At 40.0% G+C, this 27,965-nt stretch overlaps 2 pseudogenes across 1 annotated transcript; both read right to left on the reverse strand.

The window, feature by feature from the left end:
* Nucleotides 1-7,722: 7,722 nt before the first annotated feature.
* On the reverse strand, nucleotides 7,723-8,313 carry LOC147621865 (pentatricopeptide repeat-containing protein At2g13600-like; annotated as a pseudogene).
* Nucleotides 8,314-8,493: 180 nt separating this feature from the next.
* On the reverse strand, nucleotides 8,494-11,966 carry LOC147621866 (pentatricopeptide repeat-containing protein At2g27610-like; annotated as a pseudogene). The gene is made up of 2 exons (XR_015269611.1): nucleotides 11,741-11,966; nucleotides 8,494-11,668 (listed from the first exon to the last, which is right to left on the reverse strand). The product of XR_015269611.1 is annotated as a pentatricopeptide repeat-containing protein At2g27610-like (transcript).
* Nucleotides 11,967-27,965: the final 15,999 nt, after the last annotated feature.

The following is a 27,965-nucleotide window of genomic DNA, read 5'->3' on the forward strand; positions in this document are numbered from 1 at the left end:
AAAAGGGTTTACCACGCATGCCCCCCTTTTTTGATCTTGCAAAATAGGAATTGGGATTTTCTCAAATTCCCTAATATGGTATTTTAGCATGCATAGGCATGTGTAATTACGCTATGACACAAGCACAATCTACCTTTATAATATCTCCTCACTATGACACATGTGTTGACACTTATTGGATCAATTTCTAGCTACCCCAATTAGTGTTTTTGCCACAAAAATAGAAATTCTCACAACTTTGTGGCCATAAAAATGGTTCAATGTTTGAAGATACACACCACTCATAGTCCCCACACTTACAAGATAGAGTGGGCAGATGGATCAAGATTCAAGTGCAACGCCATGACTCCTCAACTTTCTTATTGCATTCACCACATATCGTGAGATGAGATGGACTTTGCAGTTATGCAACTTTCCAAATATGACATGATCTTGGGTCAGCAAAACTTATATCAGTATGACCCTTTTTATAAGCTACTTTTCAAGCATATGCATTCGACTCATTCTTTCGATTTCTCACCTAGGCACTTGCGTTTACACAACATAGACAGCCTTACCATCAGCAATAGTTTATCTTGGCCTCTAACACTCATCATTACCTTGGCAACTTAACACACCAATATCCTCACCACAGCTCAATCGACACCACCAACCATGGCAAGGTCGAGAGACACACCTGGAACCGAGAAGGGGGAATGTTAACTTGAGGTTAACTAGGGACTTATTACCTAGTTTACCTCTTCCTCATCATCGACAATCTATCATCGACATACATTATAGACAGCTAATAAAGACTATGTTACACATAAATATCATTTTATGAGAGCCAAAAGGGATCGAGACCCCAATGGTCTTAAGGACAAGGTCACAGAACCAAAGGAACATGCTTTTGCCATGCTTTGGTTGCCTAGGATCGATATTGTTTGCCCTTATTGGTGGGGATATATTATTCTTAGATCTTATGAGTGGGACACCAATGGTCTTAAGGGTGTAGTCATAGAACCAAAGTAACATGCTTTGGCCACCAATTATCGAGATTGTCCACCATTTACAGACGGGGCATATTTGTCTTAGCATGCATAAATGCACTTCATGAAGTACCCAAGGGATGTCACTACCATGTAAATGTCAGCATCCCATGAAATTCATAAAGTATCATTAGTTAACTCTCAATAGTTCACTTTTATGTATTGGATGCCCAACTTATTAATAATTGTGATACTCGAGACCAATGGTCTTAAGGGTGTAGTCATAGAGCCAAAGGAACATACTTTGTCCACCAAGGATCGAGATTGTCCACCCTTATGGGCGGGGACATATTTGTATTAGCTTGCATAAATGCACTTCATGATGTACCCAAGGGATGGCACGGCCATGTAAATGTCCATGAAATTCATAAAGTATCCTTAGTTAACTCTCAATAGTTCACTTTTAAGTATTGGATGCCCAACTTATTAATAAGTGTGAACACTCGAGGCTAATAAGTGGCATGTATATATAAGTGACTTTGACTAACGAGAAAGGATCATTCTCTTTGGTCTAGTTTGGTGTAACCTAATGCTTTCCTTGCACTTCTACTCTCTAGAGTGTATTTGCCTACTCTTGGTAGTACTTTTGTGTGTGAGTTTCTGCGATGCGTGCTACTGAGAGGTGTTAGTGTGAGTACTCTCCAGAGCTACATAATTCCCTTGGACTATGTCTTGAACGAATTGGAGTAAGGAAGGTCTAAGCTCTACTTGTTGCTGATGTTTCTATAGCTGCAAGCTACCACACCGGTTGCCCCTCTCTCTCACGAGGAAGTAGGTGAGTTATCAGATCCCCAACGACAAGATACGTACTAGCATGACCATCTTTGTTTCATTTTTGTTGGCACTGGTGGGTGTGTTTGCTTTCCAAGGCCTAATGGCCTTCCCACTATCCCTTTTCTTCTCTTCACCACATAGAACCATGCTAAATTATCAATTTCAGTAAAACCATGATTTTTCAACTTTATCCCACTTGGAAATGAACAAGGAGCTAAGACTTTAAAACAATCCACCAATTTTTATATGGAAATCTGTCCAATAAATTCTCATTTACTATATATGTGACGGCTTTTTCAATATCAATATCATCAACTTCCCTTTCAATTAGGATTAACCTATATACATTTCCAAGCAAAGATGCTCGAGGTGTAGCAAGTTGTCCTCACAACGAGGACCATAATCAGGGATGATGTGATAGCCCACACTATCATAGTTGGGTAGCATTTATGTAAACCTCTGCCTCATCAAACGTATCTTAGCTTCTAATGAGCCCAACCACTCTTGTTATGTCAACACATGAGCTTTGAAAAGTCTTACTTAAAATGGCAAGTTTTCCAAGAATATCGACCATGAAGTGAAGGCTATAAATAAAATGCAGATGGTTGACTTTCTTTTAAAATGTTATATTTTGAGCCTTCAAAAGTTCAAGAAGAGGTTCTAATGATTCACAAAACTTATGAAAGGTTGTTGACCTGCTTGGCATGTGTTATATATTTACACTACTGGAGGGATTTAGTCTCTAGTTGGTCTTTGTTACAACTTGAAGTGAAATTTATGCATGATTACAACACAATAAAGGTAATTCTATCTTACTTAGGCAAGCATGCACACACGGGGTATGCTGCCTCAAGTCCATAACTGCTCCATAACCTGCATGACCTTGATTGCTTAGTCTTGTTTGACTTCGTTTCTTTGTTGCTTAATGATGGTTTCTTTCACTCCCTTCACTTAGTGTTGATGTGGCCCAAGTGTGTGGATGTAATGTTGGACACCCAACAGTTAACCCAAGCCTATAGTAATCTTGTAAAAAAATGTATAACCCCAAAATGAGAACCAAATAGTGGCTCCTCCAAATCCAGTTAAAGACAGGAATGGACACGCACATGTTGTTGTTCTACATTAGACAAATATTAGACCCTAAGGTATACTTGAGCGCCCAAAAATCAGTGGTCTGGATGCCCAAGTCTTATAAGTGACTTATATATAATTGAACTTGTCTAATGAGAAAGGACAATTCTCTTGGGTTGGATAGAGAGAACTAAGTTATTGCCTCTTGTGCTCTTGTTCTCTAGCTCTATACTCTCTTGCCTCTTGGTAGTGCTTGTGTGTGTGTGGGTGTGTGAGTGTGTGTCTATTCTTCTCTCCCATATGCCTTTCCATTGATGCTAGTGAGAGTGTAAGGGTGTGTGTAAGGAGAGGGCTATTGTCTTGAAGCTATATTTAAGATCTTCAAGCCATTGGAGTCCCAAGCTCAACATACACAACTCATGTGGTGACAATGGTAGGAAGTCTTCTCAAGGTGCATGATTCCGATAGTAGAACAACCTACCTTACTCCCTAGCTCCATTACTCTTGAATCAATGTAGATGCCGTGTGTGACTACCCACACATGAGCAATCGGTCACAAATGCGAGTGCATACACTCACAAAATCATGACCACGACAATGGCCACAATGGCACTGACCTCGCTCGAAAGTCACTATCTCCGCTACTTTCGAATCCATGATGCCACATGTGACTACGTCCACATGAGAAATTGATGACAAATACAAGTACGCACACTCACAAATTGATGATCACTTGTTGTATGAACACACACTTGCGCTTTGCCTTAGCACACAGATGCTACTTGCTTAGGACTTATGTTATCGTGTGTGTGTCTCACACACACCCACACACACATACACTTACAGTGTGTGTGAGGTTACTTTCTGTGGGAACCTCCAACAAAGCTTTTATATATATATATATATATATATAATCATAAAAAATAGTAAGGCTCTAAGGCCTCATCTTAATCCTGTGGCGCTTGTGAGGCGGCGTGACGTGGGGAGAAGCTTCTGCTCTGCGCTTACACACACAGCCCACGGCTAAGTGCGCTCCCTTGCAGGTGGGAGACAGCTCGTGGCCATCCATTGGCACTGGAGCTGGGGCTACTGGCTAATGCGGCTGGTGACAGAGCCGACATGCATGCCATCTTGGCTTGCCCTTCATCTCACAGTGATGTTAGCAGACCTCCACTCTAGGGAGACATTGGCTGAGACACGTGTGGAGCCTCGGCTTCCTGTACATGTGGAGCATCTGACTACAGCACAGTCATGCACTCGACCACGACCTGTATACAACCGGGCATGGTTAACAGAATGGGGCTCCAAGTTTATGCAGATTGTGTAAGGTGTACAACACACAAATCTCAACTCGGTGGAGTGTACTCACACACACACCACAAAGCTTCTCCTCCTCCTCAAATTACACTCAAAAAAACTTCTTTCTATAACACACAGTTCTTCCTTCTCACACAGAGATAAGTCAAAGAAAATGCAATTTTCTCTTTGACAAATTCTTTCCCACGCAGACACTATGCAAAACGATCGAAAAGAAAATAAGGATTATCTTTTTTCAGAGCTTATTCGCACGCAAAGAAGAGAGAGAGAGAGAGAGAGAGAGAGAGAGAGAGAGAGAGAGGACTACGATGGCTTTGATAACAATGTTACATCGGTGCGTACTCCGCCAAAGCCAAGGAGGGCTCAAAGCTCGTGGTCACCACCCAACCATAGAGGAATGTGGATAAGTGTCCACACTGCCGGGCTTATATAGTGGCCTGCCTGTCCACTCTAGCCCGGCCGCCCACGATCCTCCGACCCAGGCGCCTCAGCCCTGAACCTGGACACACTCGCCACACACGCTCCAGCGTGTGGATTCCATGTCCGATCGAGCTCTGCTACCGCTACGGGCAATTCACGCATGTCATTACAAGCTACGTGACATCCTCCCTTCTTCATACGTTTCCACTCTTGGAAAGAAGGAAAGGGAATCTAGCCACCACAAACAAGTGTCTCCAAAATCAAGTCCATATCTCCCTTGCCAATCCACATAATCAAGTAACCAAAGCTGTTGTTCCACATACTATCTCCTAGGAAACAACAAATCCAAAACCTACTCAAGTTCTTGAGGAACATAAACCATGCCGCAATCCTCCAACTCTCTATCGTTGGAAACCTGAAATTGCCAGAGAAACAGTGTACTAGCTATTATGTAAACCTCGTACCTAGGAGATCAACATACTTTTCTCTCATAAAACTATCTGGTATTTCCATACATACGTATAATCAAGCATCCTCATCCCGGGTAGTACAAGCCAAAGTAAGCTCTTATCAAGCTTGTGTCACCTACAGAACACCACTAATAAACCAAGACTATGTTTGCTACAAAACACCACTGATAAACCTCTAACTGTGAGCTATTGTCTCCTGTATAGAACAAGGAATTCTACCTACACCTTGATACATACCTTCAAGTTCTCAAATCTCCGAGAAGTCGGGGGTTAAATCCCTACCACACATAAGTTAGGTGTCACCACAACTATATGCTTAGTAACATCATAGGCAAAAAACTCTCGATCATAGGGATGTACCTCTCCCAATTAGATTGCCACCTGGATTAGCATATGCCTCCAAAATTTGATTCACCCTCTCTGTCTACCCATCAGATTGAGGATGACCTAAAACAATCACAAGTCCATTGTACCTATAGATGACCTACCGTAGGAGTGCTAACAATAAACATAAGGGATCCCTTTCATAATCCCAACACAATCTAAAATACATACTCTATCATCAACCCAGAACATGATGTTACGAGTAATGTATTGACTGCCTTCCACCATAATGGTGAAATGATTCCCGAGTCCTAGTCAAAATATTTGGAGCTCCATGCATGGACCTACTGCCATACCGATTGAAATTCCCATCGGTCCAACATAGCCTTTTTGGGGATTTATACAAGTTAGCACAATCTTGGTAAATATTTCACCCTCCCCAATCCTAGCCAAAGAATTTGCAGTCCTTTTTTAGTTACCATTTCTTTCAAAAATTAAATCCTGCCATAAACTCTGCTCGCAGCTGTAAAGAAGACTCTACATGCTGTGGATCCTAGCGTCCCATACCTCTAGGATACACCCATATATAATCTCCTTTAGACTTTCAAGCTAGGTCAAGGTGATCAATCATTTCCCAACTCAATCTTGGTGCAACTAAACCTCCATCTCATCATGCTCTAACCTGCAGGTATACCTTTGGAAGAAATAGTCAGATGATTCGCACATTCATCCCATCCAAACAACTCTCGTCCTAATGGAGCTCCCCAAGGAGATATACCCTTGCAATCTTTCCCAATCTTGAGATATTCTAAGCAACTCAACAAAGAAAACATATGCAAACTCTGCCCTGATGCTTTCTTAAACCTGTGTCTCCCAAGCACCTAAGTCAGTCACATAAACCACAACTGACATTAGATGAAAGGGGATCAAGAACACGCTACGAAATCCTACTGAATTTCCAAAGATAAAAGCTAGAACTGCAAAACCACCCTTCAGACAAACTTGAGCATCTTCCATTACAAAGGACAAGTTACGGCCCTTTCAATCTACATGGACGACAAGGTTGTGAAACACACGCCTCTCCCAAATCTATCTATGTCCTGCCACCAAGGTTCACACAATATACATGATCACTTGGTCGCATCTTCTGTCTCAACTTCTGCCCAAGGCTGGCATTAATGAAGTTTACTACCGAGGTCAAAAAGGATGTACGCAGTCTTCCCTAACACTGACCCATACATATGTATCAAAGTCCTTGGAACCTGAAACTGCTATGTTAAAATTGCATTCCAATGCATGTATAATATTGTTGCCTTCAAATGTTCCTCTAACTGCAAATGAAATATTCTGATCCTTTCTTGGATTGTGTTAACCCGAAATCTGGGTTTAGTCTGGTGGAGCCTTCCCAATTAAACTTTAGTTTACACTAGGAAACCTGCTCAGAGGTTTCTGTGGTCTTCTTCTAAATCCGAGGCCTCCACTCTCTCTCAATAATTACTAGCAAACTGGATGCATCCTCCAATGTGTTGCTATGATTCCTTCCGACCTAGAGCTTATAATCCGAAGACATTTCATCAACAGCATCCATGTGCTCCACCCTAACTACAACTCCCTAAACCTTTGAACATACGTGTCAAAACTCACGTGTTCGTTTCAACTTGAACATCCATTCAAACTTCATCCAAGTACCTGATCCCACATTAGTTGCAAGTCTGTCTAAAAAGTTTTCCCATCTGATCCCTGAAGTACGGCTTTTCTAATCCCCCAACCACCTCCTACTGCACTTCCACTTAATTCTCCATGGCTGAGATTCATGCCCCCCATGCTCTGAGAAGTTACCAGTGAACCAAAATGCTTGAGCCATGGTAGGGAGAGAGAAAAGATATGTTGCTGCAAGGTATCCGCTTTTAGGAGCTCAAAAGCATCCGTGTGCTTTTTTTTACTTTTTAAAAAACTAAGCTTTTCTTTTTTTAGATGTGTTTAAAATAAACTGGTCCCTGTCTATAGCTCGTGTTTAATTTAAAAGCCTTCCATGCTTTTTTTTAATTTAAAAATAGCCCTAGCTTTTTAAAATTTTAAAAAACACATCCCCCCAAGATAGCTAAGCACTCGCTTTTCTGTCCAGCCATGCACATCACCATCTCCCTCCCTCTCTCTTTCTGCCCACTGCCCAACCATGGCCGCTTCTGCTGTGAGGCCTGTACAGATGGCACTGTACGGCCTGTTCAGGTCTGTACAGCCCGCCACAGATGCTGCCCACCACACCTGCACAGTGCACATGCCTAGCCCCACGCGCTCATGCTCAGCTGCTGATTGCACACATGCTGCACGCTGTCAGCTCTGCCCACACATGCGCCCAGTTCTGTACACAGCCCTAACCTTGGATTTATTAATAGTAACCCTAGCCACTTGTATCCGCCTGCTTTCCCTGATCCCAAGGCTCCCCAACCCTGCCAGATTAGTCCCTAATCCTGAGGATTAGCTTTAGGTACGTAATACCAAGAGACTGCGTTCTGAACAGGAAGCTCATCAAGCACTTGTTGCGCTTTAGCGAGCGCACCACATGTGGCATACATATCCACCAAAGCATTGCCAAGCACAATATCTTTACCCTGCAAACGCTGACTGACAATCTCATCATGAATTTGTTTGCCCTTGTCGGCTGCTCCTATGCTGCCACAGGCCTTCAAGATGCAAGTGAAGGTGACAATGTCTGGAGAGAGGCCTCGCATTGCATTCATTCAAAACAGTTCAGTGCTTCCTCGCCCTGCTCCTGTTGGGTATATCCTGCGATTAGTGCATTCCAAGAGACTACATCATCCGAACAGAAGCTCGTCAAGCACTTGCTGTGCTTTTGTGAGCGCAATGCACTTGGCGTACATGTCCACCACAGCAGTTACAAGCACAATTCAGGACTACCCCGTTGGCAACACATACGGACGAAAGAGAATCGTCCACTGTTGAAATTATATTCAAAATGCCAACATGAACATTCCATTCTTTGCACTAAACAATACCAAATCGGTTCAAGCTGAACTCTCGGGGCGCTGAAATGCAACTTTAAGAAACAATACGGCACAATAAAGAGAGAACCAAAAAGCTCACTGCACAACAATCACATTCCAAGTTTCAAAATAGTCAGTTGAAGTTGCTGCACCAATAGTCTCCACAAGCACACTTTCCATCTTCAAAAACGTGAAAGTGGTTCACATCTCTTCTCTATTTTTGATATAAGTGATGTAGCAACATGGCAGTCACCACAGGTCCGCATGTTCTTCACAACATGTATAGTTGCCCCTTGAGGTGTATTGAGGGCACAGAAACGGCAAACTTCTCGCTATGCCTGCAAACCACATCCTTCTTCGCATCATCGGAAATGTTTTGTGATACCCAACGCAAACTTGGAGAATATCCTTCTTGTGACACTTTATGGGCAAAATCTCGTAGCTTTGCATAGATATCTACGTTTGTTTTGTGCATGCTTTGTATCCACAAAAAATGAATGAACATTTCCACTAACATCAACCCACCAACTACATCCTGGCTTCTTCCTTTTCACTCTCGTGGCTTCAAGTCCTCTTGCATGCCAGCAGCTGCATAAATATTAGCCATACAGACATAAGCTGCAGCATCATTTTTATCTGCTTGTACTGCATGTTCAAAGGCCAATCTACCAAGCTTCACATTTCCCCATTTTTGACAAGCACCCAACAGAGCGGACCAAACCGGAGGATAATCAGAAGATGGAATCTTCTTAATCACTGCTATAGCCTTGTCAAAGTGCCCTGCACGGGCAAAAAGATCAACCATGCAAGTGTGGTGCTCTGAGACTGGTGTGATGCCATATTTTTTGCTCATATTTGCAAAATACATTTGACCCTCATCCACTAGACCTGAGTGACTGCATGCATTAAGCATGCAAGTGAAGGTGACCACATCTGGAGAGAGGCCCTCCTGTTGCATCCATTCAAAACAGTTCAGTACTTCCTCGGCCTGCCCCAGTTGGGCATAACCTGTGATTAGTGCACTCCAAGAGAATACATCCCGAACAGGAAGTTCGCCAAGCACTTGTTGTGCTTTTGCAAGCGCACCACATTTGGCGTACATGTCCACCAAAGCAGTGCCAAGCACAATATCTTTTCCCAGTAACCCCTGACTGACAATCTCATCATGAATCTGTTTGCCCTTGTCAGCTGCTCCTATGCTGCCACAGGCCTTCAAGATGCAAGTAAGGGTGACTGTGTCTGGAGACAGGCCCTCACCTTGCATCCGTTCAAAACAGTTCAGTGCTTCCTCACCCTGCCCCTGTTGGGCATATCCTGCGATTAGTGCATTCCAAAGGACTACGTCCCGAACAGGAAGTTCGTCAAGCACTTGCTGTGCTTTTGCAAGCGCCCCGCATTTGGCGTACATGTCCACCAAAGCAGTGCCAAGCACAATATCTTTTCCCAGAAACCCCTGACTGACAATCTCATCATGAATTTGTTTGCCCTTGTCAGCTGCTCCTATGCTGCCACAGGCCTTCAAGATGCAAATGAAGGTGACCCTGTTTGGAGAGAGGCCCTCGTGTTGCATCCGTTCAAAACAGTTCAGTGCTTCCTCGCCCTGCCCCTGTTGGGCATATCCTGCAATTAGTGCAGACCAAGAGACTACATTCCGAACAGGAAGCTCGTCAAGCACTTGTTGTGCTTTTGTGAGCGCACCACATTTGGTGTACATATCCACCAAAGCATTGCCAAGCACAATATCTTTTCCCTGCAACCCCTGACTGACAATCTCATCATGAATTTGTTTTCCCTTGTCGGCTGCTCCTATGCTGCCACAGGCCTTCAAGATGCAAATGTAGGTGACCGTGTCAGGAGAGAGGCCCTCACGTTGCATCCGTTCAAAACAGTTCAGTGCTTCCTCAGCCTGCCCCTGTTGGGCATATCCTGCGATTAGTGCATTCCAAGAGACTATGTTCCGAACAAGAAGCTCGTCGAACACTTGCTGTGCTTTTGTGAGTGCACCGCATTTGGCGTACATGTCCACCAAAGCAGTGCCAAGCACAATATCATTTCCCAGCAACCCCTGACTGACAATCTCATCATGAATTTGTTTGCCCTTGTCGGCTGCTCCTATGCTGCCACAAGCCTTCAAGATGCAAATGAAGGTGACCCTGTTTGGAGAGAGGCCCTCGTGTTGCATCCGTTCAAAACAGTTCAGTGCTTCCTTGCCCTGCCCCTGTTGGGCATATCCTGCAATTAGTGCAGACCAAGAGACTACGTTCCGAACAGGGAGCTCATCAAGCACTTGTTGTGCTTTTGCGAGTGCACCACATTTGGCGTACATATCCACCAAAGCATTGCCAAGCACAATATCTTTTCCCTGCAACCCCTGACTGACAATCTCATCATGAATTTGTTTGCCCTTATCGGCTGCTCCTATGCTGCCGCAGGCCTTCAAGATGCAAATGAAGGTGACCGTGTCTGGAGAGAGGCCCTCGCATTGCATCCGTTCAAAACATTTCAGTGCTTCCTCGGCCTGCCCCTGTTGGGCATATCCTGCAATTAGTGCATTCCAAGAGACTACGTTCCTAACAGGAAGCTCGTCAAACACTTGCTGTGCTTTTGCAAGTGCACTGCATTTGGCGTACATGTCCACCAAAGCAGTGCCAAGCACAATATCTTTTCCCAGCAACCCCTGACTAACTATCTCATCATGAATTTGTTTGCCCTTGTTGGCTTCTCCTATGCTGCCACAGGCCTTCAAGATGCAAGTGAAGGTGACCGCGTCTGGAGAGAGGCCCTCACGCCGCATCCGTTCAAAACAGTTCAGTGCTTCCTCAGCCTGCCCTTGTTGGGCATATCCTGCAATTAGTGCATTCCAAGAGACTACATCCCGAACAAGAAGCTCATCAAGCACTTGCTGTGCTTTTTCGAGCGCACCACATTTGGCATACATACTGACTAAAGTGTTTGCTACATAAGGGCTCTTTTCGAGCAAGCCCCTTTTTAGAATATCACCATGTACTATAGTGCCTTTGTACAGATCCTTCTTCTTGGCACAAGCCTTCAGTAAGGCCACAAAATCAGTACCCGCTTGGTGGTTGGCATTGTCATTCTTTTCCTTACCCGCACAGAGCTCTCCATCCTTAACTTCTGTTGACATCAACAGTCCTCTTCTCCTCAGCTCTTCACGAACCCAAGAGGGATTGTACCAGCGATCAATCCACAACGATACCTTAGTGATTTTGTGCTTAAAGTCTGGGGATCTTGGGCTGGTCTGCCAAAACAAAAGGTCTCTCTCACAAGCAGGAAATGAGCAGAAAGAAGAAACCTGCACGGTGGTGCTTACCTTGGTGTTACGATTGTCCCACCACTGCGAGGGATCCCTAAAGTACTTCTCCCATAAGAGGTCCGTGCTATTTCGATCGTCCCGCCGGTGATGAAGTTGCCATCGTCCCGCCATCTTCGACTATTTCAAGCCTGAGCAGGAGAAGAAGAAGAGGAGGGTTTCGATAACCGTATTCCAACCTTACCATTTATGTATGCCTTACCGAAAGAAGCAGAGACCGCGTCGACTCGAAAAGAGAATGAACTGTCTGCATCACGCAACTTTTTCAAATCCTCCAGATTAGTGACTTTCTCAATTCTTCGTATTATGGATGTTTTCTTCTCAATTCTTCGTATTATGGATGTTTTCTTCTCAATTCTTCGTAAAGTTCTCTCGTAGAAGAGGTGACTTGTAAGATCTATATCTATGATCCCCAGGACTAAGTGCCAAGGGTCGTGTCAGGTGACATTAATGAATGGCATTGATCAAAAACCGCGACGTTTTTTTTTGGACCGACGAATAAAGTAAACTAGGGCCAATAAACTAAGTTACTAAGAGATCATAGTTTACTTTCTAATTTACTAAACAAGCATAGTTTACTTCTTAGTTTACTTAGCAAATCATAATTTACTTTCTAGTTCACATCATGGAATAAGGGTGAATTTGGATTTGGGACTTAGAAAATTTTGGAGCAAGATGTTATGTACAAAAGAGAATTTGAACTCGAGACCTTGGGTCACCATTGGAAGCATCTTACCACTACAGTACCTTCAAGCAAAAAAACCATGTGGTTTCAAGCCATTATATTCTATGTTTTTCACCCTTAGTTTACTGGCCCTAGTTTACTGGACCTAGTTTACTTTATTCGACGGTTCAAAAAAGGCGTCGAGATTTTGATCAATGCCATCCATTGATGTCACCTGACAAGGGTCTTTAAGACCCCGTGGCACTTAGTCTTGAAAGGTGTTCCGTGCATAATATTATTTATTTGATATAGTCAATCTAGATAGCATTGTAATGGGAATTTTTTTCTTGATTTTTTGATGTAATGTGTGTGCGCCATCGACTTTTCTTTTTTTCGTTTGGAATTATTGCTTCAACATTGGGTTTGGTGTCGTTTTTTGCATCTCGTCAAACTCCCATCAATCGATCTTTTTTTCGGTTTCTGTGTTAGCTTTGACGAGTGACTATGATTGAGCACAAGATAAATTTGAAGCCCCAATGGTACAACGAATTCAAAGATTGGGGACCCTGCAACATGATGCCTTCAAGATAGAGATTGATTTGAGAGTGGGCTTTATCTTTCCCATGAAGAATTCGGAATGGGTTTCACGCATGGTGGTGTCTCTAAAGAAAGGAGGTAACTGTCACATATGTGTTGATTTTTTATCTTTTAATATTTGCAAGATGAGATTCTTAATCGTATGGCAAGTCATGAGATGTATACAATGTGTGATGGATATTCGGACTACTTCCAAATTCGTATTACTAAGGAGGACCGATACCTTCTTCACACCATGGGGATGCTTTGCTTATCACATGATGCCCTCTTGATTGACGAATGTGCCAATAATCTTTTAACATTTTAGGAATGTGGTGTTTGAGCCATATCTTGGTACGTTTTTTCGTGTCTATTTGGATGATTTTTGCATCTACTCTTCTAGGATCGGCACCTTGAGAAGATTCATCAAGCTTTTGAGAGTCTCACAACCCTTCAAACTATCACATTGCCAAAGCCAAGGTTCATTTGCTTGGTCATGTGGTTTCATTTAATGGTATTACTATAGATCCCAAGAAGGTAGAGACTATTCTTTCTCTACCTATTCCCAAATCGGCTTACACATTGTTGACTTTTGTTAAGAAATTTAAGTATTATACATGTTTCTTGGAGGAACTTGCACAACTTCTCTACTGTCTTCATCGTCTTACTCTTCAACCATGTGCTTTTATGCTTGCACCGCCGCACATCAAGCCATATTTGAGGTAACAAAGAAAGCTATTGTGGAGGCTCCTATCTTTGTGCCTCCTAATTGGGATGAGGAGTTTTATATGTCTTTGAGTGTTGACAAAGAGGCTTTAGGGGCTATTCGATTGCAAAAAGGTGAATAATGTTTTATGTAGCCAATCTACTACATTGGGCATGTGAGATAAAGTATACTCTTCAGAAAGCTTGGTCATATCTTCTTCCTAAGCACTTTACAATTTTTACTACTTCAGTCGCTATGTCTTATTTAGTGAGAAAGATGATTCTGTCAAGCAAATTTGTTAAGTGGTTAATGGAACTTCAAGAGTATGATTTCTCATTCGTGGTAGAAGACTCTACACGTGCTACCCTTGTCGACATCTTAGAAAGGAAGGAATATAAGAGTGAGAAGAAGGTGGTTCCTTCCCCACGGATACTTCGTGAGATTTCTTATGATTTGACTGCTCTTGGGCATGCATGTGTTCTTTATTTTGATGGGTCTTATTAACAAGCTCTTGCCAAAGGTAGTGGAGGTATCGTGCTACTTGATAGTAATAGGCATGAGGTCTCTTCTTCCTCCTCTATTTTGGAAGATTCTCATACAAACAATGAGGCTAAGTACTATGCTTCAATTCATGCATTAAGGAAGTGCAAAGACCTTGGAATCACAAGGCCCAACATCAAAGGTGATTCACTTCTTGTCATATGTCAACCTAAAGGTATATGGAAGGTACACAATGATCATCTATGAGTTCTTTATGATGAAGTATTTGAGTAAGATGACTTCTTTTTGAGCTATGACAACCGTTTGGGTAACCGCAAGGATACAAAGTTTCTTGCTCTTTAAGACCTTTAGAGCAAGAATTCTGATTTCTTAAAACAAAAATTAGAGCATAACATATATTTGGACAAATTAAAAAGCATAAACCTTAATAACAAAATTAAAATAAACACGAGAGAGATGGAAAATAGAGTAGAGGTCACCATCGATACAAGATTGGGTTGAATCTCCCCTGGATGAGTGTTACCCTTATACCACTCACCAATATTTATATGTATTAGAAAAAGCGTTTGCTTTCCAAAAAGATAATTCCAAAATCAAAGCACAAGTACTTTTTGAGTTTATGAGCATGCAAGCTCTACAAAAATATAGCAAGCATTAATATCAAGTCTTAGGCCTATCAAAAGCATTAATATAAAGTCTTAGGCCTACCAAAAGTATAAAGAACTATTTGGTATGTACAAAGGTATGAGGCCTTAACCTTACAAAATTATTGATACCTAAATATGAAACCATAAAAGGTGTTCACATGTCTTTCAAAATATCTCATGGTGGTTCAACACATGTTCTCCGACGATTAACACATAATCCGCCACTCAATCAGTCTTCATCCAAAATAATATTAGTCAGTGTCCACACAACTGATTAAACACATTAATCCTAACTATATCATACCAATGCACACAGTTGATTAAACACATTAATCGTGGTACCGCACACAACTTAATTAAACACATCAGTCCTAGTAGATGATATAAATAAAAGGTGTATCCAAAATAAAATATCCAAAAATAAAATAATGGGCGTCCCCATAGAGGTTACATTTCCTCTTGCTCGGGTTACAATTGGACTCAATTGCATGGATGCTATGAGTGGATGAGATTTTGGTAAGAACGAAAAAAACTTTTTTGGTAACCATTTGGCATCTTCAGTAAGATGATTAAAGATATTTGACATAAGTGTTGCCAATGCATGTAATGATAGTCTCATGGTTAATGATGATAGATTCTTTTTGTATAATTTTGAAAGGTCCATAAAATATAGGGCTAATTTTAGCATATATTACTTCCTTTGTTCTTAATTTATCTTATTTATTTATTTTTATTTAGTTATTTATTTAATTTAATTATTTATTTTTAAAGCATATGAGGCAAAACTTTATTTTCAATAGGTTTAGGCATACTTGGATCATGTGTAGAATTACCCTCTTACTCAAGAGAGAAGCCATTATCCTGATGATTGACTCATGGAGAAAAAGATGTCAAAGAAGTGCGAAATCTGGATAATAAAATTTTCCTTGAAGGTTTGATTTAATGTGCAAAGCAACCTTTGAGAAAAACTTTTAAAATTGTTGCCTTGCTTGTAGCTCTCCATGCTCTTGATTTATTAGAGATCTAGCACTTTGGATATAGCCCTTTAGAAGAGGCATCGAAGAAGTCCGTATGGTAGAGAACCTTGATGATGTATTGTCGTTGAAAGCCTAGATTTAATTTACAAAAAACAAATCTTGACAAAACTATGAGGCGTTGATTTTATAGAGTTTTGATGTTAAGCCTTGGATAAAGCCTTGAAGATCTTCTCTTGATTGTCACACCCTCAATATTTAATTTTGAAGAAGCAAGCCTTTTAAAAATTTTAAGGAAAATTACAAAGCTTTTTAAGCTCTGAAATTTAAGCTTTTAAGGTTGAGCTTTAAAGTTTGGGAATAGAAGCTTTTAGAGTTATTTATAAACTTGGGATAAGGTTTTAAACCTTCTGAAAAGATTTGAGTTGAGAGATTTTCAAGCTTTTAAATCTTTTTAAAGCATACACCTTTAGAGCTTTTAGTTACTAATGTGATCTTGGAGGGTCAAAAATACACTTTATGAAAAAAGCTTCAGCTTAGTCGATACCTGTGCATATGAATCGATTCTAACAAATAGCTTCTTCTGAAGCTACAAGGCTATAATTACGAACTCCAAAAGAATTGTTGATTTTCTTGTTTCAAAGTATGTCAAAAAATACTTGTACTTGGCCATTGTAGAGGAATTTTTGAAAGAAGAATAAATGAAAATTTTTATGGAAGTGTGAAAATAAATTAATAAGATGAGTAAGCTTATCTGACTCGTTAAGTGAAAAATAAACTTTGTCATCCCGTTTGATGTCAATAAGAAAATAGAACTTTGAAGTTGACTGCAATCTAGAGAAGATGTGAAAAATAACTCCTTGATGTTGGATAAACAAGAAATACATCAAAGTGCTTGAGATTTATCGCGTAATTCCACTTGAAATATTTTTGTTCATATCTTTCCTTTGTTAGCTGAAATTGTTGGTCTTGTGGTAGAATAGCGCTGGGATTGTTGCTCCTAAAATTTTGCTAAACAGCTCTCAAAAGCTCAAGAAGGTGGTAAAATTTTTTCTAAAAATTTGTTGTTAACTGCCATAATTTAAAAAAAAAACAAATGTGTTTGGAGAGGGAAAGTAAAAGCTTGAAGCTTTTTAAAAGCTTTGAGTTTATAAGTTTATAAATCTTATTAAGGCTTTAAGCTCTATAGCTTAAAGCTTTAATGCAAAAGCTTTAAAGCTTAAAGTTTTTACACAAAAGCTTTTTTTTTGGGATCAATAATATTTATTTATATTACCACTTACTACTCTTTCTCCACCTCATTCAACAAAAGCTTTAATGTAAATCTTTTACAAAAAAACGTTTATAATAACCTTTTGACTAACCGATGGAAAACAAGGTGGCAATAAAAGCATGATAAACCAATGAAAGCTCGACAACCGATTGGGCATAAAAAGGAAGAGAGAAAGTGGGGTGATGACGTCCTAGCAGCGCTAATAGCGAGAATTTTTAGTATATTTTTTTCTTTAACTTTAATAGAAAGGCTTTAAATCTTGGCAATAAGCGCACAACTGAAAAGAAGAAATGGTGATGGCCGATTTGGGAGAAACAAAAAAAGCAATGACATGGGAAAAATTTGGAGCCCTTGAATATGGAAATTGCACATTTATAGGTTAAGCAATTATGAAATTAGGGAGTTGAAGCTCTCGTCCTGTTGATTGCATCCATGCGGCTTGATCTTTAAGAGGTAGAATATTGAAAGTGATTTTTGGAAGAGGAAGGGTGGCTTTGGTTAAATCATATTATCTTATGGAATAATTTGGGCTCAAGATTGTTGCTTTGCTTACATCACTTAGCATGTTGTCCTCAACATTCAAAGACAATCTCATTTTCTAAATTCACTAGAAGTTATAGTGTGGGAATTCTCTAGATAAACTTCTTTTATCTATAGCCTGCATGTTTTGATGAAGGTAATCTCGTCGACATTTTCACTTGTTGAAATCTCTTTCTTTAGAGTTCAAACAAGTTTATCTTGTTGTGTTCGGATAAGGAAATTTGGATTCTTCCTTTGTTGGCATTTCTTTCTCTAGTTTCGTACTTTAGGTGATTTTTACAGTCAACTTGATGGTTTACGGATGGACATATGTGACTCATCGAGACGCTGATGACTCTCTATGTTGATATGGGTAACTCGGGACGTTGATTATTCCATATGCAAATGTGGGTATGTCGGGGCGCCAATGAATCCCTGGTTTCTACTATTATAATGCCATGTTTTCCTACTTTATTCTGAATGGTTTACAATGAGGAAGTTACTTTGAATGTGAATTGCTCTGATCATCTATAGTCTGATGGGCAAACAGAGCGTATGAATCAGATTATAGTGTATATGCTTCGTGCATATGTCTCTAGAAAATCATCATATTGGAAAAAATATCTTCCAATGATGGAATTTGCCTATAACAGTTTTAAATATACGGCTATTGGTTTTAGTCCGTGCATACTTATGTATGGGTATTAACCCAGGGCACCTATTGATGTCGGTCTTAAGGACATCGAGCTTGATGCATCGAGGGATTTCTTGCATGATATGTAGGAAATGCTGACCGAAGCTCGGGATTCTATCAAGAGTGCTCATGATAGGGCATGGTTTTATGCTGATAGGGGACGCTCATCTCGGTCTTTTGAACCAGGAGCGTTGGTTTATTTTAATGTTCCTAAATATTTTTCAGACTTTGTCAATGGGAAAATGCTCGAATTTATCTCCTAGATATTGTGGTCCATTTTCGAGTTATACATCGGATTGGCACGGTTGCGTTTGAACTTAAAACTACCTCCACATGTTAGAGTTCATCCAGTCTTTCATATCAATAGATTGAAAGGGAAATTGGAAGGTGAGGATAACACAGTTACTCCTCAAGAACTCGTTGAAGTTGAAGATTTATCTTATGTTCTACATGAACCTAATAAGGTACATGAATTCAGGGAAAGGAAACTTTGTAGTTGACTTATCCCTTAGGTTAAAATTAGGTGGAAAGATAGAGAAATAGAGGATTCGACTTGGGAGTCGGGTGAGATTGTTCATCAGCGCAGTTCTCCTTCTTTTCATTGCAAGAGTGCAATGTTTTGAGAGAGGGGAAGTATGTTATATGTACATTATGTGTGCTATGTTATATACACATTATGTGTGCATATACTAGGAGGCTAACCCACATTAGGCTTGTGAGCATGGGAGCATGGGAACAAGCTCTAGTGGAGCATGGGTTAGGACTAACCTTAAGGGTTAAGGTTAGGGTCAAGCATCCAAGGGTCAGGCATCCAAGGGTCACACATGAGAAATGGAAAGTCAAGAGTCACTTGCGGGCCCTCCTATATAATAGGGGCATGGGGCACACTCAAGGGAGGCTGGGAGGCTTGGAGGCTTGGAGGAGTCAACAAATGACGAATGCTTTGTTGGTTTGTCTTAATTAAGAATTCTGATTCCATTAAATAATGTTTCCAAAGTCTTAAATCATGGATAATCGTAGCTAATTCTTTGTCATATGTACTATAATTTCTTTCTACTGGTTTAAGCTTACGACTTTCATAAGCAATTGGATGTCTATCTTGCATAAGAACAGCAATTGCTTACGACTTTCATAAGCAATTGGATGTCTATCTTGCATAAGAACAGCACCAAAGCCTTGTCCACTAGCATCAGTAACTACAACAAAGAACAGTCGTTTTGAAAATCTGGTAATGTAAGAAAACTGGTGCATGGGTCAATGCTTTCTTAAGTTTAGCGAAGGAATGATCCTATCAACTAGTCCAATCAAAATGTCTAGCTTTCTTAAGAAGTTCAGTCAAGGATATGCAATATATGCTAAATTTCTAAAACGAACTTCCTGTAGTAGCTACATAATCCAAGAAAAGATAAGAGTTCGTGAATATCACATGGTCTAGGCCAATTAGTAATGCTTTCGATCTTTTTAGGATCTACTCTAATACCATTAGTAGAGACAATGTGTCCTAGATATTTAATTTCTTCTTCAAAGAATTTTCTCTTTTCAGGATTGACATAGAGTTGATTCTCTTGAAGAAGTGAGAATACTTTTTCTAAATTTGTTGCTCTTGAAGATTCTTACTGAAAACTAAGATATCATCGAAAAACACTACAACAAAATTTTAATATTTCAAGAATATCATATTCATCATTCTGTTGAAAGTAGCTGGAGAATTAGTCAAACCGAAGGGCATAACTAAAAACTCATAAAGGCCAGTTTGGATCCTAAAGGTAATTTTATAAATATCTCCTTTGTCCATTTGAATCTGATGATAACCAGACTTTAGGTCAATCTTGCTAAAGACTCGGGCTCTTATAAGTTTGTTGAGCAAGTCATCCACTCGAGGTATTAGATATCGATTCTTAACAGTAATTTTGTTTAGTGTATGATAATCGATACACAATCGATATGTACCATTCTTCTTTTTAAACGAGAAGAACTAGAGCACCAAATGGAGAACTACTGGGTCGAATCAATTCTTTATCTAATAGTTCTTCAACTTGCCTTTGAATCTCCTTTTGCTCAAGCATGTTGACTCTATAAGGAGCTTTACATGGTGTGAGCTACCAGGAATTATTTCAATTTTATGGTCTTCTAGATGAGGTCTTGGTAGCCAGGTCGTAAATTGTCTATGAAGCAATTAGAGAATTTAGAGACGAAAGGGTCATGAGACATATTTGATTTGGAGTCATCCTGGGTAGTAAGTTAAAATAAAAAATGTCTTCTCCTTTTTTCGTACGGCTCTTTTTGCTTGAGTATGAGTAAAAAAAGGGCCTAATTGAGCTTTGTTTTGGCATTGAAAACAAATTTCTTGGTCATCTTTTATTAACCATATGGTATGGGTGTCATAGTCAATATGGGGGTTATGCTCATGTCTCCATGGCATACCTAAGATGACATCTACACCTTGTAAAGGTGCCACTAGGAATGTTCTCTTTTCTTTTAGTGAACCCATTCGTAATTCTAAATCTTTAACCTCCTTGGTACAGTTGTACTTAGTACCTTGAAATGCAGCTTTTACTTTGTAACTAGAGTACGATGCATCTAGGTTAAGTGCTTTCAATGCTCTCAAAAATAAAATCATGCGAACTACCATCATCATGCAAGATAGAAATTGATTTTCTTTTTATTTTCCCTTGAATTTTTAATAAAGCATGAATTGGAAACTTACCTTAATCTGAATAGTCGGGATCAGAGTTACCCTCTTGCTTGTTGTTGAAAGAATCTTCGTCGTCTTCTTCAATAACGTTGAGTCAAGCCATCGATGTGGAATTCTTCTTTTTGTTAGGGGCAATCCTGCGCAAGGTGTCCTTCTTTATGACAATTATAGCATCTGAAGATTCGATTCTTTGGTTGTCTATTTGAAGGTTTGTTGTTGTTGTCCTTCCGAATACCTCCTTTACCTATATCTTTACCCTTTTGCATCCTGGATTTATCAAAAGTACTAGAAGGGAAATAAAATTTAGTAGATTTTGTAAAAGATTTATCCAGCATCTTGAAATCTCTAGATATAGCTGTTTTACGTTCTGAATTTAGGGCAAGGTCCATATAATGCTAAGGTCATGTGGATGAAACATGTTAACGTCAACCCTAATGGTAGACTTAAGTCCTGCAATGAATTTTATGCGTTTCTCTTTTTCCTTGACTTTTTCAATTACTTAAACTTAGAAAAGAATATCCCAAAATTTGACAATATAAACTTGGACATTCTCTTTATCAATCTAGCGTAGAGTGTCCCATCGTCGTTGACGTGCTTTAGCTTTGTATTGCGATGGTAGAAAATGTTTTTTAAGAGTTTCTGAAACTCTTTCCATGTTGAAGGTCGATGTTTACCTTTCTTAATCACGTTTCACCATAAAGCTGCACTTTCGATCAAATGATTACACGCACATTTACTTTTATCCTTTTCTGAGAACTTCTCGCCAAAGAAATAGTCATCTAGTTGGCTAATCCAAGTAATGAGAACTCGTAAGATTTGTTCTTATACCGTGGGTGGAATGGGTAAAGTAGCCATTGCAACTAAATTAAGGCGAAGAGTTTAGCCTTTGAATTAGTCACGAAATGATTTATTTTAAGGATAGGCTTTATAGGTTTTTAAAGCTTATGGGAAAAGTTTAATTTCAGAGCTTGTTTTAATAAAAAACATTGGAGTTTCTCTCCTTGAACTTAGCCGCATGGATGCGCTAAAAAAAGAAGAGAAGTAGAGTGGGTTATATATATATATATATATATATATATATATATATATATATATATATATATATATGTATATATATATATATATGTGTGTGTATATATATATATATATGTGTGTATATATATATATATATGTGTGTATATATATATATATATATAGCTTGTTTTATAAAGCTTTATTATCAAAAGCTTAGCCATGCCTTAAGTCACCTTCTTCTCCTCCCTAGAGTGATTCACGCAGTGTAGCCTAATGGGGGTTTAATTGAAGAGAAAAACTTGTTTTTCTTGGAGGTTCTTGCCAGTCCCGTCTCGCCGTGGATAGAAGGAAAGGAAGAAAGAAAAAAAAGAAATCTAATTAACTAATCCTCTTTTTCTAAAAACCTTCCAGTGTATATATTTTTCACAAATTGACTTATGGAGACACAAACACCATCCATTATAGATTTCTCCCTCTAGCAGTGGTTTAGCAATCCAAATGCTAAGCCGGATTTCCTCTCAATTATAGATTTCATCCATACATACAGACCGAGATGAGGTTAAGAATCTAGGAAAACTGCTTTTCAAATATGAAGTGGTTTCATGGTTTTCTGAAAGTGGTTTACCACCCTCCTCTTAACCTTTGGTTTTTGCCCTTTGGTTAATAGAAGCAATCCTTCAAAAACCTTTGAATTTAGCTTTTTACCACTCAATTCTTATCCCTTTCTCCCTAGGTCTAGCTCTGATACCATTGACACAAATCTAAATTTCTAGGGAGATGGAATTTAAATAAATTTGTAAGAATTGATTTAAGTTCAAACAATTCATCAAACACCACATGATCATGATCAATATATTAAAAAAAAAACTTAGCTCACAAAGGCTCGACTCCAAGATTCGGTGCAATCATCCCCCCTCATGTGTGTATGGCCTATTTTCCCCCACATGAGTATTTATGAGATACTTTATTCCATTTTAGGCCATAGCCTCCAAAAATACAAAAAGGTGCTTTTCTTGCACGACACTCTCTTATCGTCAAAATAAAGTGCCCATAAATTGAGGCTTGGGTTTAAAGCATATCACGCTTTACCAAATATTAAAGACCAAGTCTATGCTTGATAAACTATGGCTTTTTCAAAATAAATCAAAAAGGGTAGAATAATATTTTTAAGAGGGCTTAAAATATATCCCCATAATAGACGATTTCAGAACTAAAGCATGGTCCAGTGAGACAAAGGCTCGTGTCGATGTGAGGCAAATGCACTCTAAGGTGGTAGTGGGCAGCAGAAGGTGAAGTGATGTTGATGTCAATGATGGTGCAAATTTTGGTGACAAGGGTGTTGTTGTACCTGAATGGTGATGAAGAGCAGAGATGACTGCCATCCCAAACGGTGGTGGTGCAAGCTTGGTGACAAGGGTGTTGCAATACTTGAGTGGTGTGGTGAGGAGCAAAGAGGGATGTCGTCCTCCCGAGTGGTGGAAGTGGTGCAAGCTCTAGTGAAAAGGGTGTTGCAATACCTAAGTGGTGGAAGAAAAATGATGATAAATTGTAGCAGAGAGTGGGCTGTTGTCCCAAGTGGTGTACTGATGATAAAATGCTGAGGTGTTGTACTGTTTAGTAGAGAGTGGGTTGCTATCCCATGAACTAAAGATAAAAAATGTTGATGTGCTCTGTGTAGCAAAGAGGGCTACTATCCCATAAACTGAAGATAAAAAATGTTGATGTGCTCTGTGTAGCAAAGAGGGCTACTATCCCATAAGCTGAGGATAAAAATAATGATGTGCATAGTGTAGGAGAGAGGGTTGATGTCCCATAGCCGAGGATAAAAACGTTGATGATATGTAGTAAAGAGTGGGTTGTTGTCCCAAGGTATGCTACTGAAGGAAAACACTGTAGATATGCTATGTGCTGATGTAGGGCAGGTGCCAACAATAGCAGCACCAATAGTAGATAGATGATGTGGTATTACCGGATATGTCTATGAAGTGGTACAAAAGGCTGAATGAAGAGGAAATGCTATATATAGTCAAGGGGGCTTCTAGTCGGGAAAGGGCAGTCGGCCAGTAGCAAGACACAAAAAAGATGGATAAAATCTAATAAATCCAAAATAATCAAGATAAAAAAAGCAGTAGTCTCAACTATAAAAACGCAGGCATATCATTCATACCATGTCGGGTGTGCATTGTCTTGCACATGACGCAGTGCCAGTCCATGCTATGATTCTCCCTCTAGAATGATGTCAGGTGATCTGTGCATCTGGTCTATGATGATCGGGTGCTGGACACCTATAGGCGCATGTAGAGAAGGGGCCAGCCCATAAGGCTTGTTAACAATCCTAAAATGGGATTGATCATGGTGATAGAGACAAGATCAAGTATACAATTAAGGTGGGTTATACCATACTAAAAACTCCATGACTAGAGAGAGAGAGAGAGAGAGAGAGAGAGAGAGAGAGAGAGATTACACACTCAACAAAACACTCTATTCTATTACATTCACAATGAACCATACAATGATATAGGCTTTCTAGCCTTATCCCACTTTACGCATCATCATCCATGTGGCACTCCCTTTTCCACTCTTTTGGTCAACACTCACACACCATACAATATTACATCTGGCATTCTTATCTTACCACCACAATATCTTGCACCTCTAGGGTGCTTTCCCACATACACACAACACCGCAATTACATCTCTCAACAACCCCTCTTCAAATCGAGGTGTTCCACAACTTACCCGTCACCCATAACACCAATGTAGCATTGCCAAATGCAACGCGTCTCTCAACACTTCCCCTCAATATGAAATTGGAGTGTTAGCCAATGAACATGTGTGTGCGTGTCTACCATCTTAGACACCAAATCCATTTTAAGCCGACTCGCTCATATAGCAGAACCACTAAGTCCGATTTGAACATAAAATTTTAGTTGGAAACCAACCCATGCGCATGCACTTCACACGTGCATCGCTCATGCACACATCAGAACAACCATTTTGAGGTTCTCGGTAAGCTCGGGTAGGAAAACCCTCATACCAATGGGTGAAGACACATCTCATTTTGAGCATGCAAGCTTGGGCACGGTTGCCCCCATAAGCTTTCAAAACCTTTTGGCCGATATTTCAAGGCGATGCATGGATGAAAAATAAAATAAAATCCATTTTGGCCCGTAAGCTGGGCAATGGACCCGCATCTGAACATTTATCTTTTGAGTTCATATTTGTGTGTGTGAATTGTTGAGATGTCAAGCTCAACATGAGCTGACACTCACGAGGCGCCTGCATGATTGTTTGACATTTACATCACTGGCCGGTTAAAGAGCTGGCACCGACATATCTTCGCTAGAGATTCTACAGGTGGACTACACCAACTAGTCCACACCTACCCACTCCTCTTAGCGTGTTCGCATTATGGACCGCTTATATATACTCTATTATGTGTGTTAGTCGCTTTATCTTCTTTGTAGACCTCTTTTGTTGTGCAAAGAAGAAGAAGAATTTTTAGCCTCTCACCTTGTGTGCTCTCTTCTAGGGTTTGTGTGAGTGTGTGTGTGCTTATTACAAGAGCTCAAGCACTCTTCCCCCCTACATCTTTTCATGGTATCAGAGTCTGGTTCATGCTAAGGGTTGAGCGACAAGTAAGAGAAGCACAAGAAGCGGTACAAGGGTAAGAGCTTCATCTACTCTTCCCCCTTTGCGTTGGCTACTACACCCTTGTCGTGGAGCTCTTCGGGAGGCATCGACAAACAAACTCTGATTGAGGTGAATTCTTCGTAGGGCGGGAGGAGAGCTATAGGGCAACTACATTGTCTATTGGACATAATTTTTGGGTCAAAAATACGTTTCGGGCGCATCTAAACCTCCAGTTTTCAATTCGCAGGTGTTCATGGGCACTACAAGTAAGTTTCGATTTTGTACATAACTCTATTTTTGGAACTGCAGGAAGAGCAATTGGTTGTGCAGACACTGTGTGTACTACACAGAGGTCTCAAAGTTGCCATTGGGTGTATGTATGAAAATTGAGGTCACTGGTTGTGACAGTTTGGGTGCAGTATAGTACCACTTCAGGTCAAACAAGAGTGTTGTTTTTGGTAAATTTGTGTTGCAGAAGAGATGTCGAATGATGAAATAAACCCTTCCATGCTTGGAGGTTTAGATTGAAAAATTTCCTGATGGGAAAAGGGTACTAGGACTACATTGAGGTGAACAAGAGGAGGCACTAGAGATACCAGAGATTAATCCAACTATCGTAGATATCAAAGAATTCAAGGAGCAAGGAAAGTCATGTATTGGCTTTCTATTAGTATACAAGACACCATGATTGGGCATATACAAGATGCCAAGTCACCTAAGGAGGCATGGAACACCTTGGTGAAGCTGTATGAAACCAACACCAAGGCACAAAAGATTCAGTTAAAGAATGAGCTTCATACTGTGGAGAAGAAAAATTATGTCTGTGAATGATTATTCCTTGAAGATGAAGGGCATTGTGGAATCCCTTGCATCACTTGGTGTTTTTATTAATGATGATGATAATAAGGTGGAAGTGTGTCTACATAATCTTGGGCCACAATACAAGGCATTCAAGATGTCTATTTAAACTCGGGAGAGCATTCCCAACGTCACAGATTTGGTGTCAATGTGCTAATCATTGAAGAGAAGAACTTGGGTGAAGATCAACAGTCTTCACAAAAAAAAAACAATTCAGAGCAGCAAGTCTTCTACACAAGGGCATGTAGAGGACAAGGTAGAGGTCATGGACGTAGCCAAGGTGGTGGCCGAACAAGTAATCAAAATTATAGTCAGCACAGCAACATTCCCAAGATTCACAACAACACACAGGTGGAAGAGAACAGTTTAGAGGCAAAGACAACATAATGATACACGAGGTTGTTTTTACTGTGGTAAGCCTAGACATGTGTAGGCAGATTGCTATAAGAAGCAGAATGTTATGCAAAATGAAAATGTGCAACAAAACAACTATCCATCTCCTCTAGCAGAAATAATGAGGAGAATGAGAGGTTGTTTGCTATGCAACATGTGCTTAATGTTGTGTCTAGAAATGATGTAGCAGCATGTAAGGATGATGTATGGCATGTTGATTCAAGTTCTTTGAACCACATGACAAGTTAGTCATGGTGAGTGGTTCAAGGAAATGAAGAGTCTTGAAACACCAGGTTTTGTTGAAACAGGGGATGACATTGCTCATCCGATTGCCCATGTTGGAGATGTGCCATTGTCTATGTAGGATGGTAAGGTGAAGTATCGTGTAGATGTACTTCATGTTCCAAACATTACAAAGAATTTGGTTTCTGTTAGCCAGATGATTGAGCAGGGTTTGCAGGTCCGCCGGTTTAACACTGATGGCAATTATATAGAAGACTTTAAAGATACGTGTAGGTTGGTTGCAAAAGGTAACAGAGTGGGCAATGTTTACATTGAATGTAAATATGCCTGAAGTGAGTGCTACAATGTTTGCAAATGGTTCAGAAGTTGTTGTAGATACAGACATTTGGCATAAGAGAATCGGGCATGTAAATGTGCAAAGGATGAAGTCTATGCATACTAAAGAATTTGTGACAGGGTTGCCTAAGTTTAAAGAAATTGTGACAGGGTTGCCTAAGTTTAAAGTTGAAGGTATGCAGAAAGTATGTGAAGCATGTCAATTTGGAAAGCAAAAAAACCATGTATTTTCACATGACAGAAATGTGAGTAGGAATGTACTAGATTTTGTGCATTCAAATGTATGGGATCTTGCAAAGACTGTCTATGGGTGGCTACAAGTACTACGTTGATAACTACACGAGGAAAGTGTGGATATATTTCATGAAGGAGAAGAGTGAAGTGTTCACTCATTTTTAAAATTTCAGAGTGAAGGCTAAAAAAGAGACAGGAAAGCATGTGAAGTGCCTAAGGGAGGTTAGATGGAGGGGGAGAATACTTCTCCAATGAGTTCTTTGAA

Source organism: Cibotium barometz, chromosome 29 (assembly GCF_041138505.1).
Source record: "Cibotium barometz isolate CiBa-2024 chromosome 29, ASM4113850v1, whole genome shotgun sequence".
Classification (NCBI taxonomy): Eukaryota; Viridiplantae; Streptophyta; class Polypodiopsida; order Cyatheales; family Cibotiaceae; genus Cibotium; species Cibotium barometz.